This window comes from Pinus tabuliformis, chromosome 3_2 (genome assembly GCF_031772625.1).
Source record: "Pinus tabuliformis cultivar Carrire ecotype Pingquan chromosome 3_2, CPIR1, whole genome shotgun sequence".
In the NCBI taxonomy this organism is placed as follows: Eukaryota; Viridiplantae; Streptophyta; class Pinopsida; order Pinales; family Pinaceae; genus Pinus; species Pinus tabuliformis.
The window spans coordinates 700,207,939-700,231,750 of record NC_142302.1 but is presented as its reverse complement, the minus strand read 5'-3'; the positions used below and the strand labels follow the sequence as shown (position 1 = coordinate 700,231,750).

General features: G+C 34.5%; 1 protein-coding gene across 1 annotated transcript in view; it reads right to left on the bottom strand.

Moving 5' to 3' along the window:
* Positions 1-23,812, bottom strand: part of LOC149182549 (protein VERNALIZATION 1-like) — a 93,082-nt gene that overhangs the window by 28,906 nt on the left and 40,364 nt on the right. The gene's annotated exons all lie outside the window — the stretch shown is intronic.

Genomic DNA, 23,812 nt, shown 5'->3' with positions numbered 1-23,812 from the left:
ACAAAACATAAAATAAATACATGGAAACCCTTTCAAGAGAAAACCACAAAATTTCATTTTATAATTATTCGAAAGAATCAACCTACTAGAGACACTAATCCCTATGAATGTAAAAAATCACAGGTACCAACATACTTCGCTAAGTTTGTTTCCTACATTTTCCTTAATTAGGCCTATTTGTTGCCTCTTCCTTCAGTAGATTTGGTTGCTACTCATACCTTCACCAAGTCCGATTTCCACAAATTTCTTATATTTGGACTCTTCACAAGAATGAACATGTATGTCATGCAACATATCCAATTTTTTACATATGATTTTGTAGTTTTTACCTAACGCACTTCTATACGTCTCCTCATATCTCTAAAAAATTCACGGTATGAAAATCCCCAAAAAAGAAGTTACAAAACAAATTCCAAGCTAACCTATTTGAAATTGATTTCAAGATAATTTAGAAACCTTAACTTCCACAAGGTATATATCCAAAGATATAGCAAACCAAAGTCTAAATTTTTTAGCATAGATACCTAGAGATCTTACCTCTATCTTTTCAATATTTCATTATCTGAATCATCTAGAAAGAAGTTGTATCAAAATTGCCAAACTAACATGTTTGAAGTTGATTTTAGGGCTATTAAAAGACTCTAACTTCCACAAGACATATATTTGAAATTATAGAAAAGAAAGGTTTGAAATTTGTACCACAAGTACCTAAATATCTCACTTATGTCTCCTCAAGATTTCATAGTTTGAGAAATCTCAAAAAATAAGTTATATCAAAAATTCCAAAATGACCTATTTCAACCACATTTCAAGAGCATTCAAGAACACTAACTTCCTTAGAGCATATCTCCAAATGTGTAGTGAGCCAATCCCTAATTTTTTACCATATGGACACAATATCTTGTCTTTATCGCTTCAAAATTCCATGATCTAGAACATCCCAAAAGAAAAGCTATATTGAAAATGCCAAGATGATTTTTTTTTCTCCACAAATCACATTCTTGCTCCATCTTTAAAACCCCAAGCATATTCCCTAGCTTCTCTTTTTCACCATAGATATCTTTTTACTTGGGTGGTCTTGAAATGCACTCATATATCCTTTATTTATAGTGTTTATATGTTCTCTTATTGAGACAAATTATAAAATTTGTTGGGGAACCTATACTTTTTGGTTGATAAAATATTTCTTATTTCTTCATTCCAATGGATTTCAAAGACCATTAGAAAGGTCTTAGAACAATATTTTCAACCATATATCATATTCTCTCATTTGAGAAAAAAAAGTTTGAGTAAAGAGGCATTCAACGGTAGGGTATCTAAACTAGGCATAAAAAAATTGGTATCCAAACAATATTTCCAATAATATTCATCTTGTGATCCTTATCTTGGACATGTATAGTCTCCCTCCTAGCTTTGACATCAATGACAAAAATATTTCCAACACTACCTTGTTGAATATATTTTTCTTATTTTTTAGAGAAATCGCTTACCTCCCACACCTATCAAAGATTTTATTTAAGTGTTCTAGATGGTCAACAAGCTTCTTTAAAAATCTTGTGATGTCATCTACCCCAAAATTAATGTGAAAATCCATTTATTACCCCAATTGGTATAATTAAACATCATTTTTTAACTTCCTACAAATTTTCTATAAAAGTGGCTTAATAAAATAAAAGTGATTTAAATGATCACAATTAAGAAAAAAGCTACAATGAAATATAGGATATAAACAACAAATGATAATGAAGCTCACTCTTAATGGGATATATCTATGGGTCTACTAAAATAATGGAACTGATCCATTAAAATTAGTAAAAAAAAACATATATAAAAAAGCCTTATTTACATTAAAATGGACTTCAATCAACAAAAGTGTCTCCAAATTTCTCCATGGAAGACAATGGTGTTGGTATCGCAACTATTTGGCCTCTTACCACTTAAAAGAAAATATTTTTCCTATTCTTCATAGAAAGCATTATTTTATTTTCTTCAAAAGAAATTCATTCCATTATATAGTAATATAATGGTTTATGGTATATTTAGGTTGTTAGGGTTTTTATGAGGATACCATGATTCAAGTCAAAATAAATCCTCTTACTCCCTTTCACATTGATATAATATTATCCATAATGATTTTATATGGCACAAAATTAGAGTAATGTAATATACATTCCAAAAAAAATCATAGCTATGTTGACTTCATGGGTTTCCTTTTGGCTTGAATCCCACCAAGTAAGGGCATGGCCTTCTAATTTCAAATGAGTAAATGAATTGTTTTGTTCCTTATCAAATGTGGTGAACACTAAAGTAAACATATAATTGCTACAACCAGTGATTTAATTTGAAGCATTGGTTTCAACTTGATACAACTTGATGTCCACCTTTTCTTCCATTTTGAAGAGAAACTATGAATGTTTCATGACAATCAAACTCCACTACTCTAGTTTAGGTTTGCTTGACTCCTCTAGTTCTTTATAATCTCCCAATTTCCCTCTGATCTGACCTCTACATTGGAACCTTCATCATCTCCAAACTAATTGACCTTATTAGTTAGTGACGCCATGAGGATGATCATATTACAATTTATAAATGCAACTTTCACTTCCAAGTGTGCAAAACTCTTCTCCACTAGATCTTCAAGATGATCATAAACTAATTCATTAGTCATGGCTATAGTTTTATGAATTTCTTTTTAAACCAATATGATCTCTTAGAGTTTTCCACAATATTCCCAAAGGAACTTGCTATGATACCACTATGATTTATAAAATATTGTAAATATTCCTATAAACGATTCATCACAACAAATCTATTAACATAAACTAAAATCTATATTATGAAGTGTTAGTTCCCTTAGATTCTAGATCTATTATTATTGATTTTGTTATTTATTCATGCAATAGATAAATGAGAAAAATAGAGAACAATGAAATACAAACACTCACAAACGATAATAAGCACAAAGATATACTTTTGGAAACCCTTTTATGGGAAAACTTAGTTGGAAGGTGAGGTTTCCTTGCTCTCTTTTCTTTGAATGAAAATGATGCAAATACAAAGGATAAGGCACTCACTATAGAGTTGTTTGAAGTTCATGATCCTTAGGCTGCCACAGAATAAAACCACTTCTACTATGTTCTATCTCTCTATCCACTCTCAGCTACGCTACTTTACTATGGAACAAAATACAGTTGAGTCGAATGGAACCCCTTTTCCTCTTACTAGTTAGATTATAATAGAGACTGGTAGCCAACTAGGGTTTAAATTTGACACATTCTACCCTCAACATGGGTTATAATTCAACCTTTCTAGATTATTATTCATATTGACCATGTGGCTATCCCCTTTTCCATTAGTAACAAGGGTCGATGTGACATTCTCTTGAATTATGGTGGTCAATCACAATAGGTCAACTTTTGGGAGGCATAAATTTCCCATCTGAATTTTGATTGACATCTTAAAGGTGTTTGTATGATAATTACATCATGGGGTGTGACACTTAAGTAGTAATGTTTTATCCCCAAAAACATCATTTAAGGCCTCAAGCTAACCCTAAAATGTTTTTGACCCTAATTCTCAAAATTGGCCCTACCACTAAACTGATCCTGTAAGTTGATTTCCTTGTTGTTTCCACTTGAAAATCATCAATATGGATGACAAAAAAAATAATGATCCAATCCAAATCGAGTAGCCATATTGGCTTTTAGCTATGGTTACTCTCTCTGCACATATACTAATAATGTTCTCTTTCCTATGCTTAGCTTATCCTCTGAGTTCTCTCCCTTTAGCACTCTTCACTTGATTTAGTATGGTCTCTACCACTCATATTTATCTAGGGTTGACCAGAAAATAGGTCATTCCCTCTTCTTTGTAACAAAAACACACACAACAAGACTAGACAAATTCACATCTTGACAGTCATTTCCTCTTTCTAGCCGATATCTTACATTTAGTAGTGACCAAAGTATCACCCTAATGTGCACAAGTGAACCTCTACGTGAATCCATGCATAGACTAGACAAATTCACACGTATTGAAGAGCCATTTCCTCTTTTTAACCAATAGCTTACATTTAACACTGACCAAAGCATCACCCCAATTTTCACCAATAAACCTCTACATAAATCTTGAGATCCTCTTTTAATATTCCCTCCCTTCAACTACATTTGCGAGTGCTCCCACTTGCCATAGCATGAATGAATGCATGACTAAATAAATGTCTTGCATGCAATTCTCCTTTACATGAGAGATCATTCTTCTTGTTGTACTCAAACCCATAGTTCCATAACTATGAAATCCCCTCACTTTTCACCCTTGTGATATCATGGTCCCTCTTTTATATACTTCTACGTAAATTAGCCTTAAATGTTTTATTAAATGCATAATAACATAATAATAATGATATTTACATTGACTTAGCTATCTTCCTCATAGAATATAATAAGCACTGTACGACATAATATTACAAAGATTAGAAAATTGGAGTGTTACATAATTTTAACCCAAAAAAATGTTAAGATAAAATCATGATAATTTCTCGGGACATGCTACTGTTATGGAAACTTTAAAAAACTTGTATCTTTTAATTTTAGAAATATTTTGAGATAATCATGTCCTAACAATAGGGTTTTGACTGAAGACTATCCATGGTTCCGATCCCGTTTTTGCATTCTGATCGTAACGAAACTCAATCGAAATATCTACTGAAACTATATCCAATCCAGCTAGAAGATCAATCAGTAGACGGTACATGATGACAGTGCTCCGCGAAACTACTGTATAGATAGGTGCAACAAACTGATCTTGCTGTATACAGCTAGAAAAAGTGCTACTAATCCCACTGAGGAGCCTAGTAGCAATAACAACTGAACTCCAACCATCACCCATCAGAAGCCAAAAGACAATTCTAAGAGATACCTCGCGGTATACGGCTAGAAAAGAAGTTGTTAATCCCACCAAGAACCTTAGCTGCAATAGCAATCGAACTTCCATCGTCACCTACCAAAAGCTTAGCGTGCGAATTGCAGGGGAAAGAGAGTTTTTGGTACAAGAAAAACCAATCAAAGTGATTTTTAAGCAAACGTGTAAGGAGATACATAGTTGATACAGGAACTGACTAGCCTGTACAGCCATCACAAAGAAAGAAGTTTTCAAGGCTCAGCTATGGAATTCGACATATATGACCAGGCATCGCCACAGAAATCTCTTTTAATATGTATTTTTACTTTTACTATTACACGAACAGTTCTACAGAAGTTACTCGCGTGATCCATGTTGGAGTTGAGATGCACAACATATAAAATCATATACACAGAAAAATAAATTATGCATAGGAGACACAGCAATTTAGCGTGGTTCACCCAACCAATCTGGGCTACGTCCACCAAACATAGGCATCGGCAATCTTTATTAATCAAAACAGGAGATTACATAATTAATCAAATCCTCACAAACTCTCACGACCCAAACCATCCGTATGGATACCTATTTTATAGCAAGGAGAATCTAACTGCCTCATAAATCCTCTCACATCAAATTTAGGATGCATTAACTCTCTCCCAACAACCTGGAGCTAATCTAGCAACAAATTCCTATTGTTGTCACACACTGAGATTTTTGCCTATTGTATTTAAAACAGAAAATCTCAACAATCTCCACCTTGACAACAATTAGCCTGATGCCCTGTTTGTTTATTATTTTATCTTTTCTGCAAGCCAAGAGAAGCCAAACACCAACGTAGCTTCTCTAACAAAACTAGTTTCGTGAACATGTCTGCACAGTTTTCCTTTGTATGCACCTTTTCAAGAGAGACTCCCCTTTCAGTGATAACCTGTCTTACAAAATGGTACTTAACTGGAATATGCTTTGATTTACTATGATAGGCCGGATTCTTAGCCAAATTTATTGCACTTTGACTATCACAAAGTAACCTGATGTTGTCCTCTAACCTACCAAACTCACCAAGCAAACCTTTCAACCAAACCGCCTCTTTGCAAGCATTCGAAGCAGCAATGTATTCTGCTTCAGTAGTGGATAAAGCAACAATGTTTTGTAGCTTTGACATCCAGCTAATAGCTCCACCTGCAAGAGTAAATACATACCCTAAAGTTGACCTTCTCTTATCCAAATCACCTGCAAAATCAGAATCAACATATCTACAAACAGATTCACTACTCTTATTGTAAGTAATACAATAACTACTTGTGCCTCTCAAATACCGAAGCACCCATTTCACTGCTGACCAGTGTTCTTTACCCGGATTTTCCATATACCTGCTGACAACCCCAACTGCATGTGAAATATCTGGTCGCGTACACACCATCGCATACATCAAACATCCTACTACATTGGCATATGGAATTCGAGACATATAATCCTTTTCTTCATCTGTATTAGGACATAAACTGGAAGAAAGCTTGAAATGGGAAGCTAAAGGGACTGACACAAGCTTCACATTGTTCATACCAAACCTCATAAGTATTTTCTCAATATACTTTTGTTGTGATAGCCACAGCTTACCATTGCTCCTATCTCTAAAAACCTCCATGTCCAAAATCTGTCTTGCTGCTCCTAGATCTTTCATATCAAATGTCCTTGCCATCTGAGTCTTCAACCTGTTGATTTCTTCAATGTTTTTGCTTGCTAAAAGCATATCGTCAACATACAACACTAAGATAATGAACATACCATTACTTAACTGCTTAAAGTAAACACAATGATCATATTCACTTCTTATATATTTTTGACTCAACATGAAAGAATCAAATTTCTTGTACCACTGTCGAGGCGACTGCTTCAGACCATACAATGACTTCTTGAGCTTGCAGACAAATTTCTTATTGCGATGCTGAACAAACCCTTCTCATTGTTCCATATAAATTTCCTCATCTAAATCACCATGTAAAAAAGCAGTCTTAACATCTAGTTGCTGTAATTCTAAATCAAGCAAAGAAACTAACGCTAACACAATTCTAATTGAAACAATTTTGACAACTGGTGAAAATATCTCATGAAAGTCTATGCTAGCTTTCTGAGAAAACCCTTTTGCAACCAGCCTTGCTTTGTATCTGTCTTCTGAATCATTCACACCCCGTTTTACCTTGAAAACCCATTTACATCCCACAGTTTTCTTGCCTTTGGGAAGTTCAACCAGATCCCATGTGCCATTCTTACCTAAGGCCATCATTTCTTCCTTCATGGCTGCTTTCCATTTGTCACTCTTTGAACCTTCTACAGCTTCCTGATAACACAAAGGTTCATCATCATTAGCGGTCAAAGCAACTGAAGTAACATAATCATCATACCTTCTTGGAGGGCGTTTGATCCTTGTAGACCTCCTTAAGGATGTTTCTGGTGCTTCCACAATTGGCTGTCTACCATCTGTAGGAACTTCTTCATGATCGCCATCTGAGACCTGTTCATGTCCTCCATCTGAACCCTGTTCATAATCTGATTCTGAAACCTATTCATGACTAGAATCTGAACTATGGTCGTCATGACTATCATTAGAAGTGTTGTCAAACTGAATGTGCTGGAAATCAGATACATCATCCTGTTTCAATTTATTATCTACATCTAACTGTACAAGAGAGGATTCATCAAACTTTACATCTCTGTTGATGATGATTTTGCGGGTAGTAGGATCCCACAATCTAAATCCCTTTGTTCCATCACCATACCCAACAAAGACATACCTTTTTGATTTCGGATCTAATTTAGTTCGCTGATGTTTAGGCAGTAGAGCATATGCATCACAACCAAACACTCTGAGTTTAGAATAATCACAAGGGTGTCCTTTCCATACCTCTTGCGGAATCTTGCAGCCTATCGCCGTTGATGGAGATCGGTTTATCACATAACAAGTTGTTGCCACCGCTTCCGTCCACAACTCCTTTTGCAACCCGGGGTTACTCAGCATATTCCTTGCTCTCTCTAGAAGAGTCCTGTTCATGCATTCAGCAACTCCATTCTACAAGTGACAACTCTCGAGGGCAGGAAAGATAAAGCCACATGGACATATACCTCTATATTCCAACAAACCCAAAAACAATGAAGAAAGGTGAAGACTCAGACGATCCCAAGCCCAGTTCAGCTAACGACTACCATAGATGACATCGCAAGGTGTATAGGTGGTAATAACTAACACATGTACAACATCACAACTAAGCCTCCAAAGACTATTTAAACCACCAAAAAAATTACATTGACCCCTTGGGAAAATATTTTTTTTTCCAAAGATATACTAGACAAAATTCAAAGAGTAATCCTGAAAATTGACAAATACCTAGTAGAGATGGATAAGTAACCTATCATCATAGGTTAGGGGAGGCATCTCGCTTAGGGTTGAATTATGTGTGTCCATGCCCACAAATTCAACTAGGCCAAGAAACACACCACGTCCTGCTCTGTTGGTGCTCTCAGCTCTTTCCTTTCGTAGCTCCACCAAGTTAGCCTGTCATGCATCCCACATACTAGTAACCTCAGTGCCCCTTGCAAAGATTACCATCAAAATGTTCACACATAATCGACACCAAATATAAATTAGTGACTCTTCGGTAAATTTCCTCCCTGAATTCTATCATGGGGAAAGGAAATAGTTCATTGTCACTCTGAGTACCCAAACCAACACTCACGACTTTCGTAGGCTCTACGGGGTCGTAAAACATACTTAATAGAGTCAATATTAATCTTCATGCTTGTGCATGCAAGGGAACAACTATGTGACCCCCTTCATTAACTCTCCTAACATTTCCAGGGTGGAAGGCATAACCCCTAATCTTCTGGACCTAATGGGAATCACCCGATTAGGGGAGTTTTGTCATTCATTGGCAGTCTCTTACTCTAGGTCACTTTTGTCTCCTTCTAAGATATGTTGTAAGTGTTCCTGCCATTCATATTGAGTATCCAAAGGCTATTAAAGCACCTTATAATTAAATAGGTTTAAAATTGTAATTATTTTAGAAATTTTCTTCATATAATTAATTTTGAATTTTTTTATTTTATATAATAGTTTAAATTCAAAATTCCACAATAAATGGAATGAAATACCTAAAGTCTAAGAGCATGAAAGGTTGAAGCTCGAATGTTGAACTACCATGTCCTAAATATAAAACACCAAAGAAAAAAGAAATTCTAATCTTTTTAATGTGAATATTAATATAATATTTGAAGATGTTAGTCTAATGAAAATAGCTTTTTTAATATATAAATTGAAGTGTAGGATAGTAGAAGATATAATTTATATATAAAAAAGATTAGATATTTATATTTTTTATTATAAAAGTTATAAATTTAAGATTTATATAAAGATATTTATTATGTAAATAAATATGTTTATTTAGGAATATTGTTTTTAGAATTTTAATTTAATTATTAATAGCTATTGAGTTGATGGTGAATATTTAACCTCTATGAAATATTTTAGAATATTCTAAGTAGGAGTGAGAAATCAAAGGTTGAGATTTATCTCAAAAGTAGTTATGTCTTTTTTCCTTTTTTTTTCCATTTTACAGTTGAGGCTAAATTCCTACCATCCACTTAATAATTAGCAATAATTAAATTAAATTTCCAAAAAGAGTAGTTTAAGTAGGCGACAATTTCGCCTGAAAATATAGAGTTTTTTAGCACGTTTTGAAAATTCTAGTTGATAATTTTGAAAATCCATGTTACAACCGTCAAAATATAGAATTTTAGGTGTTGTGGGGTTTTTAGAGTGTTGAATCCATTTCTTTTTCAAAATATAGAGTGGAGCACTTCTAAATCAAGATTTTGCAAAATAAAAAACATCCAATTCTGGTGAAAATGTTACCATCTGGATGAAATTGTTTTATTTCAAGTAGAAGAAGGTGATTAGATTAATGCCTTCAAAATTAGTTTTTCTTGCTAGTGAAGATCGCTTAACTAGTTTGGGGTTGAACATGAAATGTTTCTTCAATCATGGCCCATCTGAGTTTGTCTTTTATCATGTTAGAGAACATCTCATAACATGTCTTTCTGTTGAGACTAACAAAGATTTCTCTAGTTCAGAAATGTCGACTTCGAGGATTCCTTCTAAAGTAATTATGTCAACCTCAATGTCATCATAAAAAGAATAAAAAATTTAAACAGAATAATTATAATATTTTTGGAAGAATCCCCAAATCCATTAGCCACCTCCAATAGCTAGAAAAAAATAAATCTTGCTTTGAACCAGTTACTAGGCAGTATACATGCAACTCTTGTGAAATATGTGAAGTTACTACAACTAGACCTATCATATAACAAGCTCATAAGGCACATATGTCATGTCAAGCAACAATGCTTCAAGTTACAGTTAATGACATTTCTTGTGCCGACTTCTAGGATCCCTTCTAAAGAAATCATATCAATCTCGATGTCATCATAAAAAGAATAAAATATTTAAACAAAATAATTAGTCTTTCCATCATCAAGGTTAACCATACCCTTTATAACTATTCTTGCATAAGCATCATGCCAAAGGTAACGTTGCCTCTTCTTTCTCATTTATGGTGAAATTTTTTTCATGATCCCCTCTCATGTGCTTTGAACATCCACTCTCAATGTATCAATGGTTTCTTTTGTTTTGAGCATACAATGTAAGTCCACATTCTTCATTCCTTTGTTCTTCTTTCTTCTTTTTCAACATCTTTGTGTATTATTCTATATGCTTGGTAAGAACATCTTCTTCCTTGTTTTGTTGAGAAGACTTTGTTATGTTGCTTATATAGTCACGTGCTATGTGCCCATATTTATTGCACTTATAACATTCAATAATGTAATTAGGCAGGGGAGAATATGAATTGTAGTTTCTATCAACAAACCCATGAGAACTTCTAGTTTTGTTTCTCACACAATCATCCTTTTATTTCTTATGAGATCCTCTATTTTTGTCATTCACATGGTCACTGCTTGCATAATCTCTACAAGCTATTTTTCTATGACCAAAATTATTGCAAGAAAAACAATCGCCAAAGAAGAGATGTTTCTCCTAGGTTGTGAAAAGGCTTATTGGTTGAATAGATATTCTGAACTAATTCTTTTTTTTCTTGTGAGAATAATTAGGATGTTTTTAGTGATAATTTCATATGCAATGAGGATCCTATGCATCTCATCCATCATCAATTTCTCCAAATCCTTCATTTCATCGATGCCAAAGACCTTGGCATCAAATCTTAAGGGGAGTGACCTTAACATCTTTTTTATAGTCATATATTCTTCAACGTATCTCACCAAGTCCTTTGATTATGTTGACAATTTCATACACATAGAGGAAATAGGCTACAACATTTTCTTCATCTTTCATTTCCAAACTCACAAATTATCTTCTATCAGATTGGAGTTTTTCTTTCTTCAACTTGTCATTTCCTTCATATATGTTTTGAATTTTGTCCGAAATTCACAGTGTGTCACCTTGATTTTTTTTATTATGATAGACCAAACAAGGTATCATTCATGCATTTTTCATTACATTCCCTAGCTTTCTTTCCAGGCATATATGTTGGAGACATTTTTGGGGTTGTATAACTAGACATAACTTATTGCCAAATATAAAAAATGAAGAGTCATTAGATAAGTTTGCATTCTTATACTCTAGAACACATATTTTATTCTATCAAATAATGGGGCTCTGTTTATGGAGAAACCTTCTTGAATGTCCATGTTTGCTATCAAAATATAACTTCTGGCAGTTAGACTATTTTCAAAGCAAACTAATATAATACCAATTGTTGAGCAAACATTTATACAGAGAGGAGGTTGAATTAGTATAAAATAATTTTTACTTATTCAAACATTCATGAATCATAATAAAACAATCACATATGAGATTTATCAACTACAAAACATAAAATATATACATGGAAACCCTTTCAAGAGAAAACCACAAAATTTCATTTTATAATTCTTCGAAAGAATCAACCTACTAGAGACACTAATCCCTATGAATGTAAAAAATCACAGGTACCAACATACTTCGCTAAGTTTGTTTCCTACATTTTCCTTAATTAGGCCTATTTGTTGCCTCTTGCTTCAGTAGATTTGGTTGCTACTCATACCTTCACCAAGTCCAATTTCCACAAATTTCTTATTTTTGGACTCTTCACAAGAATGAACATGTATGTCATGCAACATATCCAACTTTTTACATATGATTTTGTAGTTTTTACCTAACGCACTTCTATACGTCTCCTCATATCTCTAAAAAATTCACGGTATGAAAATCCCCAAAAAAGAAGTTACAAAACAAATTCCAAGCTAACCTATTTGAAATTGATTTCAAGATAATTTAGAAACCTTAACTTCCACAAGGTATATATCCAAAGATATAGCAAACCAAAGTCTAAATTTTTTAGCATAGATACCTAGAGATCTTACCTCTATCTTTTCAATATTTCATTATCTGAATCATCTAGAAAAAAGTTGTATCAAAATTGCCAAACTAACATGTTTGAAGTTGATTTTAGGGCTATTAAAAGACTCTAACTTCCACAAGACATATATTTGAAATTATAGAAAAGAAAGGTTTGAAATTTGTACCACAAGTACCTAAATATCTCACTTATGTCTCCTCAAGATTTCATAGTTTGAGAAATCTCAAAAAATAAGTTATATCAAAAATTCCAAAATGACCTATTTCAACCACATTTCAAGAGCATTCAAGAACACTAACTTCCTTAGAGCATATCTCCAAATGTATAGTGAGCCAATCCCTAATTTTTTACCATATGGACACAATATCTTGTCTTTATCGCTTCAAAATTCCATGATCTAAAACATCCCAAAAGAAAAGCTATATTGAAAATGCCAAGATGATTTTTTTTGCTCCACAAATCACATTCTTGCTCCATCTTTAAAACCCCAAGCATATTCCCTAGCTTCTCTTTTTCACCATAGATATCTTTTTACTTGGGTGGTCTTGAAATGCACTCATATATCCTTTATTTATAGTGTTTATATGTTCTCTTATTGAGACATATTATAAAATTTGTTGGGGAACCTATACTTTTTGGTTGATAAAATATTTCTTATTTCTTCATTCCAATGGATTTAAAAGACCATTAGAAAGGTCTTAGAACAATATTTTCAACCATATATCATATTCTCTCATTTGAGAAAAAAAAGTTTGAGTAAAGAGGCATTCAACGGTAGGGTATCTAAACTAGGCATAAAAAAATTGGTATCCAAACAATATTTCCAATAATATTCATCTTGTGATCCTTATCTTGGACATGTATAGTCTCCCTCCTAGCTTTGACATCAATGACAAAAATATTTCCAACACTACCTTGTTGAATATATTTTTCTTATTTTTTAGAGAAATCGCTTACCTCCCACACCTATCAAAGATTTTATTTAAGTGTTCTAGATGGTCAACAAGCTTCTTGAAAAATCTTGTGATGTCATCTAGCCCAAAATTAATGTGAAAATCCATTTATTACCCCAATTGGTATAATTAAACATCATTTTTTAACTTCCTACAAATTTTCTATAAAAGTGGCTTAATAAAATAAAAGTGATTTAAATGATCACAATTAAGAAAAAAGCTACAATGAAATATAGGATATAAACAACAAATGATAATGAAGCTCACTCTTAATGGGATATATCTATGGGTCTACTTCAATAATGGAACTGATCCATTAAAATTAGTAAAAAAAACGTATATAAAAAAGCCTTATTTACATTAAAATGGACTTCAATCAACAAAAGTGTCTCCAAATTTCTCCATGGAAGACAATGGTGTTGGTATCGCAACTATTTGGCCTCTTACCACTTAAAAGAAAATATTTTTCCTATTCTTCATAGAAAGCATTATTTTATTTTCTTCAAAAGAAATTCATTCCATTATATAGTAATATAATGGTTTATGGTATATTTAGGTTGTTAGGGTTTTTATGAGGATACCATGATTCAAGTCAAAATAAATCCTCTTACTCCCTTTCACATTGATATAATATTATCCATAATGATTTTATGGCACAAAATTAGAGTAATGTAATATACATTCCAAAAAAAATCATAGCTATGTTGACTTCATGGGTTTTTGCACTTATGAGGGTACATACCACAAGGCATAATACTTAATAATATTTTTGAATCTCGTATATTTGGGGATTTGACATCATTATGTCTTTTTTTAATTTGACATGAGAAATGTAATTTAAAAATCCATTCTTAATCTCAACAACCAACCTTCACTTGTCACTTAATAATATTCTTATTTATCCATTTGTTAATTGTGGATTGGTCCACATGTCAGCCTTATAATGGTCCATATGTAAACCTACCATCAATGATTCATGTGTGAACACTACCTTCTATTTGTCTTCAAATTTCATAGGAAATTTTTTTTGTAAACAATGTCTATTTGGCCCCTATTCTATTTTTGACAAGAAGCTATTTTTATTAAAATTTAAGAATGACAAATTGGATTTGTTGTGGGAATCCTCCTAGAACAATTTTCCCAACTAACAAGCTTTTGGACTACCAAAAGTTTGACTTCATTTACTAATAAAGTAAGGGTACCACTTCCTCACTTGTTTGGTATCTATCAATCTTGATACAAACAACCTATTCAAATATGCATACTCACCAATATTGTGATCATGTTCATAAATATGATATATAGGAAGATTGTTCGTAAATTCCTTAGCAAATAATAATGTCATTGTTTCCACAAAATGTGACACATGCTCTGCAATAGTCCCATTTGAGACTACAATACCAATTATAGACAGAGAGAAATTGCATAGTAGCCATACACAACATTTTATTCTTTTAATTTGGACTTAGATGCAAGGAAACCCATCACTTTTCTTAGGACCTCAATTCCATTTTTCACATGCTAAACCCCAAAAAATAGGCAATGGAACTGTAAAACCACTTACATGCATACCATTAATGCAACTTAATAGATGATAAACACTAATTCATATTATGCACACAAAAGGTGATGACCATTTTAGTTGTGTCACTATTATAATTGAAAGGAAAATTCCCACAATTACATGATGTACTATCAACTTTTTCTTGTGAAACCTCTTCCATTTAAGTGATAAAATCTTAGATAACTCCCCAACATGATCTGGCTAGACTACATCAGCTAATACAAATCTCCAATCAACCTTTTTTAATGGACTTTCCATAGGTGTAGAAGGATCCACACTATAAATAGAAGAAATATGAGGAATCACTATAGAGTTGGTACATATTATAATATTGGCATGCAAGCCTTGAGTCAAGAAATATTTGGATTTATCATCATCCTTAGCTTTTACACACAAGTATAAAATTCTTATTGGTATTTACTAATCATTTCATCTATCCTATAACAGCAAGAAGCACGTTAGATTTCACATGATGTGCTCTTACAATATACTCAATTGTTGGCTTTAATAGCCATTTAACAAGCAAGGGACATAAATAATCATATGGAAAAACTGCCAAAGGTAAATTTATATTAAATCAACATTCCCATGTGTAGTTTGTATTGTAGAAATGATCACTATATAAATAATATGTGACCATAACAAAAGATATCATAATTATATTTTTGGTTCAAACCAATTCCTCAAATTCCTCCACAATATCTCCATGAATCTCTCCTTAAATCTCTTAAACAATCTCCATCTGTATTTTCACTCATTTCTCCTAATCTTTCATTCTTCCATAGACTTCTATGTTCGGTCTACCGCATTACATTTTTCATCACATAATTTAGATATTTTATATTATTCGCAAGGATTTGTGCATTCATACTCAACCTTAATGAATACTTGTGAATTCTCTATGTTCAACTGTCTTCTAAATTGTTCCCATCATCATATTCAATCTCCTACTCCTCATGTTCATTTATCACCAACTTTTATCTTGTACCTACAAAATATAAATAATGTGACTATTGAAGTCCATATAAAAAGGCTACCATCGAGCAAAATACATGGGTCACGAGTAATTGTATTTGTTGGTTCTCTAGGTATATCTTCAAATTTCTTGTAAGACATGGACCCCATCATGCATAAGCATTTAATAGAACTAAAAGGTGAATTCATGTAACATCAAGTTGGATATCTGAAATTCAAAGGACTCATACTAGTCTCAAGGACTTCAAATAAGACTCAACATGGTAGGCCCGTTTAGGGTTTGAGGTCTCATACTTATAAAGGTGGTAGGAGTATGAATGGTATTATTCAAATATTGTTTTATTTCCAAGGATTCAAGTTTTGAATGGGTAATGATGATTTTGAACAATCATTTCATCAAGGGGAAAAGTTCCTGAATAAGAATTAGGGTAAATATTTGAAGAAGCAAAGATGTAGAAATCAAACATTTCAAGAGTATATGAATATTTTCTTTTGATAAAATTATTTGGCCATGTAAAGGGGGATTCTATGCCAAGAGGAATTTCGTACCTACAAAGAAATATTCAGTACTTATTAGGATTAAAGGACTAAAATTTGAAAATTTTAGGATGGATTCATATTTGGGTATGCATGTGATGTGCTATTAGGAAGACATACAACTTCAAGTGATTCCCAACCTATGAAATATGATGGGAGCTTGAATAACACCAAAAAACAAGCCATTGTTAGTTCGCTTATTTCCTCTAACTTCAAAGTTAATACTTTCCAACTCCACAAGGGGATGTATATGATCTAAAGCGTCAAATGATTAATAACATTATAAGTATAATAAAAACTTAGTATTATGTTTTAAATCTGATACAAAATAAAGGAAATAACATAAAAAAAGAAAAAAAGCAAAAAATTTAAGAAAAGAAAAAAAGAAAAAGATAGGCTTAAATATCCTCTTTAGGTTTTTCATTTAATATTGGTATTGTCTAGGTCTCTATGGAATATTTGTCTCTCTCTTGGTATGGAAACTCCTCTGGTATGACCCTGAAGGGGGTGGGAACAATGTACACAATGTACTCTCCTCGATGGGTGGGGAACACTACATAACATGAACAAGATATAAAATGTGTGTCGAATTCCATCTGCCATGTCTAATACGCAACACGTCAATGGCGTGATTATAAGGATGATTAATACCAACCAACGTCCTATCACATTAAATGTGGAGACTTGGCAGACTATATTGAAGGTTTCAATATTATTCCAAATGTCTTTTCGAAAGATCTTTGTAGCAATGAGTGGGTTGTATGTTGCATGTTGCATTCAACATGCACCACGTAGCAATGAGTTGTCTATATGGTGCATTTTGTATCAATGCCCATGATAGTATATCTTTATTTTTTGCACTAAGCAGTTGACGATGACAATATGTTTGTTATGGTGTTCTGTTGTGTGTTATCTTTTTACCAACATGGTCAATGGTCCTATTCTGTTCCTGATGGTGAATTATTTATGGCATGTGTGATATAGATTTAAACAGGAATGCAAAAAATTATAGATATAACCATAAATACAAAGATGCATTAGAAATAACACTTCATTTCATTAATATCAAATACTGAAATATGCTTACAAACAGAATGGAAATAAGACTAGCTCGGGCGATGATAGCTTATCTCTGAGAAAATATGTGGTGGCTACATGCCTCTGAACTATGTTACAATAAGGCTCAAAGGCCTATTTATTATTGAGAGACAATGAAAAAACCTAAACATCAAAAAACCTAACCCTAAGAGATGAAGTGCCAAACTATGGGCCCCGTTTAGGTAAATTGGTACATCAACTTCCCGGGGTCATAACTTTGGTATACGATCTCAGTTTGATGCACACAATACCTCGTTAGAAAGATTTATCCAAGGAAAACAAATTTTGCATGACCAACACCAACGTATTTTTTGGTCCTTGTTTTCTCAAAAAACGTCGTTTAGGGCCTAAAAATGGCTCCCGAAGTTTAGGATCTGAAAAACTACCAAAAATAGTAAATTGTGCTACAAATAAGGAAACTGAAAAACTAAAAGAAACAATGGTGGGGGTCCAAGTGGAATAGGTGGGTGGCCACCAATATCCACCTAGATCATTCCTCCCCCCTTAGGAATCAATGGTCCCCATTGCAATGAGTTCCTTTATGAGATGAGGAAACATCTATTGAACTTGGTCCCTGGTGAGCCACTTGCCCTAGTGAAGGAGTTGGCCTGCTTTGACAACTCAATATAATTGGATCCTTTGTTGTCAGGTGTTCTTGATATGTGTGTACATGATCCAATCAGTTCTGGCTTGTTCTATGCAATTTGGATTTCACTCTATAGGTGTGAGCTGTTTTGCAATGTCTGATGTGTCCAACAATGGTGGGAAGTATGGTCGAAGGTGGTCCACATTGAAAATTGGGTGCATGCCAAGGAATGGAGGAATGCTGAGCTCAAATGCATTGTCTCCTATAGCCTTGCTAATGGTGTAAGGACCATATCAGAGTGGTCTAAGTTTCCGATGGGATCCGGGAAGACGTTCCTTCCGCAAATGAAACCAGACCTGAAACTTGTGTGGCACATGATGTTGATCATGTCACTGCTTGTACCTGGAATTTAATTTCTCTAGAATGTCATGGACTTGCTAGCAGATATGTTGGATGTGCTTAATGAATTTGTTTTCATTATCAGTTTCGAGCTGGACATGAGCCAAATCTACCTGAGTAGCTACAAATGGTATGGCCACATCAATGGGACATAGTGGCTGGAATCCCAAGCTCACGTGAAATGGGTTGTGGCGAGTCGAGTTATGGAGAGTTCGGTTATAGATGTGCTGGACATAGGGGAGGCTCTCATCCCATGTGCATGGATGCTTTGAGTTGTACATGCACAGAATGTGTATGATCATCATGTTGATGACCTCTGTCTAGCCATTGGTTTGGGGATGGAAAGATGTGGACTTAGTGAGCTTTGTGTTCAGCATCAACCAGAGACTGGACCAAAATGTACTTAGAAACTCGTTGTCCCAACTTGAGATGATACACTGTCGGATCCCAAAGTGCACCCACACTCATTCAAAGAAGAGTTTAGCAGTGGCTTCTGTTGTGATATTCTTCTTGCAGGACGCCATAATGGCCATATTCAAGAATCTGTCGATTACCACAATAACATAGTCGTTTCCATGCTTAGTAGAAGGAAGGTCCGACACGTAATCCATGGAGATGGATTGCCAAGGTCGACTAGGGGTAGGCAACATTGTATAGAGGTCTTGATTCTTGATGTTTGGTTTGGCAATGGAGTAGGCAGTCCCGGTTTTCCCAAACAAATATCATTTAGGGCCTGAAAATGACTTTGGAAGTTTAGGACCCAAAACAATGCCAAAAATAGTAAACTATGCTACAAATAAGGAAATAGAAAAACTAAAAGAAAAAATGGTGGGGGTCCAAGTGGAATAGGCGAGTGGCCACCAATATCCACCTGGATCAATATGTGCTACCTCTAGTCCTTCATGATCATGTAATGGCTATAGTTTTTTTGGTATTTTGGATGATGTATGGTTGTACCTATTGTTAGTATTGACACTTTGGTTTTAATAACCACTATATATGCTTATCATGGTACTGATGTAAAACTGGTTTTATATTAATAGAAAACTTGGTATTGGCTTACCAAAAAAAAAAATTATACTATATTTTGGGTACACACTCTAGCGCAGCTCTAAACTAAAAATTGGCTAAATAAAGTGTAGAAATTAGAAAGTATGGTAGGATATAATGATTTTTTGAAGTTTTTAAAAGCTAACTAAATGTTTTCTTTTTTGGTATGTATGTGTTTATATGATTTCTGAATGCACACAAATGAAATGAGATTTATTGGTTCTCTCTAAACAATATTTGATAAAACAACAAGCTAATATCACTATTTTATTATAGAAAATTGCCTAAGAACAAACTAGAATGTCTTATCACTTGGATTGAACCTCGGGCTGAAGAAAGGCAATGCAAAAGTAGCCACAAACCAGGCTTAGCCAAGTAGCTGGCCCTACTAGGCCAGGAGAGGAATATCTCTGTTAGGATCTCAGCTAAGATGGCTCGATCAAGAAAAAGATATTAGGCTAGGTATGGTAGCACAAGGTTTGATTTGATTTGAAGGGGTTCTGCTGGATCTGGAGGAGTCAGATAGTTTGGGCAAGGAAATTAGGTCAAAATTGCAGGGTGTTCGATGGGGCAAGGTAGGTATGAAGCTTAGCACTTTAGGTTTTGATGGGTGAGGTGATTCAAGACCGGTGAGAAGCTAAGAAGAGCATGTGATCATCACGGATCCTTCCTAAACTATAGAAAATGTAAACTGTGAATATTTTCCCAAAGCAGAGCATTAATGTTATGGATTCTGCCTATCAACTTAGAAACATCCACTTAGAAGCAATGAAGTGATTAATGAAGCACACAAAACATTTAAACATATGATCACAAAGAGAGGAAACTAAAATAAACACCATACCACATGGATCCCAAATAAATAGTTGCAATTTTTAATTAATCTCCTGTTAAAGTGATACAAAATGATGTTCTTTCAAAACCTCTACATCCAACTGAGTCCAACCTTTACAATGAGAAAGAAGAAGAAGATATAGACATTGTTTCAACCTCGTTCCATCCTCAGGGGTCAAATCCCGAAGATGAGGAGCTAATCTAACCAACATTGAACAAGAAACTAGAATATAGGCATTCTAACAACTTGCCTATAAAAGTGAGGAAAGTGATTCATTTGTCCTCAAAATGACTTTCAATCTAATTAATCTACCCTCTACTCCTAATTATCCATCATATTTACAAGCAAAGTCATCATTTACATCAGTAAAACATATTCCATGAGAGAAAATCCAATATCACAGTCAAAACACAGTGAAATGGCAATCCTGTGCAAAATTTGTCCTACACGTAGTGCCACCATCCCTACGCACAGTGCCACTTTTAGGTCCCTTTTGGAAGCCTTCCCGACATCCAAATTGAGCTCATGATAGCTCATTTGAAATCTCTTCAAGTCTACTTTCAAAAACATCTAGAATTTCTTCATTTGAAGCTCATTTCAGCCCTCAAAAGTTAATTCTTCCAAGACTACTTCCGTGTGTCCAAAAAGTGGTAGAAAGGTCATTTTTTGGGGGTTTTTTTTACCTTTTGGTAGACCAGTTCTGCTCCAAAATCTTATCAAATGCATAGGGTGCATGTACTCATCACTCTGAATCCAAAAAATCAATCCATTTTTCCATTGGGTGTCCATAGGAAAAGCACAACGCCAGTGGCGCTGCGCGTAGAGCCAAGTTTCCTATGTTAAAATTTCCAAAATTTGCCAAAGACAAAAATTCCTCCAAATTTGATCAAAATTGGTGAGCAACACCATCATCAAGCATCTTGATGAGCCAAGGAAGCTTCAGCAAGCAACCTAAGCATATCCTCCTGTTTTTTGCCTTTGAGTGCTCATCTTAGCCTTGCTTTCATCTGCTTGACCCTTATATTGCAAATTTTGTTCTGGGTCCTGTAGTGGTAGGCCATGTGCCTAATGATCTGGTTGTTCCTGCTGGCCCTTTGAAACAACTTTTCTAAGTGAAAATTTACTCTTTCAAGCCAAATTTCTCTATCACCCTCAATTTCCTTCTCAATTGAAGTCAAAGTGACTGGTGCTTCTTCCTTTGGAATTGCTAATTTACCCTTTTCACTTTGTTTCTTTGCCTTGAGAAGTTCTAGCTCCATGAGGACCTGCTTATCACTCAACTGCTTGTTCTCTTGTTTCAAACATTGGATGACATACTTGGCTCCTGCCAATTTTTCCACCAATGCTTGGATTTGAGCTTCTTTCTCTTGTATGATGATGTTTTCTTTTATTGCTTCATCCTAAGCCTCGAGATCAATTGTCTCTATGCCATGATGAATATGATGTTGTTCTGGCTCATCATACTCCATCAAATCAAAATCTCTCTCCTGCTCATAATCTTTGTCTTCTCTGTCCATGTCTGTCAATCTTTGAGGTTGCGTACTCCTAGAAAAGTGATGGAGGGAGTGAGTAAGGGTGATCAGGAATAAGGGAAGGGGAAGTGATCTTGTGGGGTATTTGTTGGACTAGGTAAACATGAAAAATGAGTGGGAGGGTGTGAACCATGAAAATCAGGGATAGGGGCTAGGGTTTTAGGGTATTGCTTTGGGGATGAAGGAAAAATGGATATGGAGTGATATGGAGTGTTATGTAGGAGGGGTTTTAGGGTTTTAGGGATAAGTGATGGGAGGAATAGTAAGGGTTAGGGTTTTAAGGCATAAATAGAGGAGATTCTAGGGTTTCACATTTAGCATAGCAAATTATCCTCAAATGCATTAATTGAGAGCCAAGGATGAATTTTAGGGGCAACACTTACTTGTTTGAGGGGTAAAGAAGACAAATTTTGTGTTTTTGGGTGGCAGGAGGTCATTTTGGCCCTTGTTGGCCTTACACGCAGTGCCACCCACAGGTGCACAGTGTCTTTCTCTACGCGCAGCACCATTGATTTTTGCACTAGGAAAACAAGCCTACGCCAAGCACTTTGTCCCTACGCATAGTGCTCTAGCCTCTGTACGTTGTGCCTCTTCAAGCTGACTTTTGACTGCTTTCCTGATGTCCAAATAGAGCCCATGATAGTTCGTTGGAAATATCTTCCTGTCTACTTTACCGAACATGTTTAATTTTTCAATTTGGAGCTCAATGGCCCTATCAAAATCTTAATCTCCCAAGACTAGTCAAAATGTGCAGAATGAGGCTACCAGAATGTAGAGTGCTATTGTAGTCAACTTTTAGAGGTCTTCCTCAACTCCAAATTGAGCCCACGATAGCTCATTAGAAATATATATATGTCGAGTTATCATTTGACTCATCAAGCAAGTCTTTTGGACATTCCATCTAGGAGAAACATTGCTTTTCCCAAGGTCATTTCAAAAGTGCATCAACTCTCCTAAGGCAAATGATGTGTTGGACATTTCTCCCAAACCATGAGACCTGTGTAAAAACTGAAGGAGGTTTTTACTTCTTTGGTCAATGATAGACAACAAGCTCTCTCACGTTTGTCAAATTCATATTTTTTTGGTTAGAAACATCATTTCAATAAAAACTATCCCAATATGTGGAACAGGGGATTTGTAGAAATGAAGGGAAATGAAGGGGATGAGGAGCTTCTAAATTCTTGAGAAATTCTTGGGAAGTATAGAGGGATGTTAGGAAGTAGGGGAAAGTGGAATTTCAAGGATTGAGTGAGGGGAAGAGGTCCAAAAGGGAAAAACACAGGCCTAGCCTAAAAAAGTTTTAAATTGTAGCAATATGCTAGGGTTTCTAGGAAAATGATGAATTTGAGGAATATAAGTGATGGGAAGTGTTTAAGAATATATTTTAAGGATATGGAAAGGTGTATGAGCATCATGATACAAGTTTTTTTGATGATTTGACCATCTAAGAAAAAATATCTTCAAAACCCTAGGAGAGGGAAATGAGCCTTACCTAAGCACAACTGAAGCATAAACAAGGTGTAAAATGACCCATTGGAACCTGAAAATAATGATAACAACTATTTGAATGATGGTACACTCAGCTGAATGGTGACATGGACCAGTACTTGGAAAAATTTGAAATGAGTGAAAATAGTCCTAAACCTAATACCCAGTGACCAAAGTTTTACTTGAAGACTCACTGAAATGAAAAAAATTAACTTTGACACCCTGAGACCCCTTTGTAAGAGCATGTTTGATCACTGGTGGAAGGTTGCAAAGACTGACACTAACATAATGCTTGATCTATATGCGCTATGTGACCGGGATGCATTAAAATCAAGAAACTAAATATGGTTTTCCTTTGTGAATGATTAATTAAAAATCTTAAGTAAATTAACCATCCATTTATGGATGAAAGGAAAGTGCATAAGGT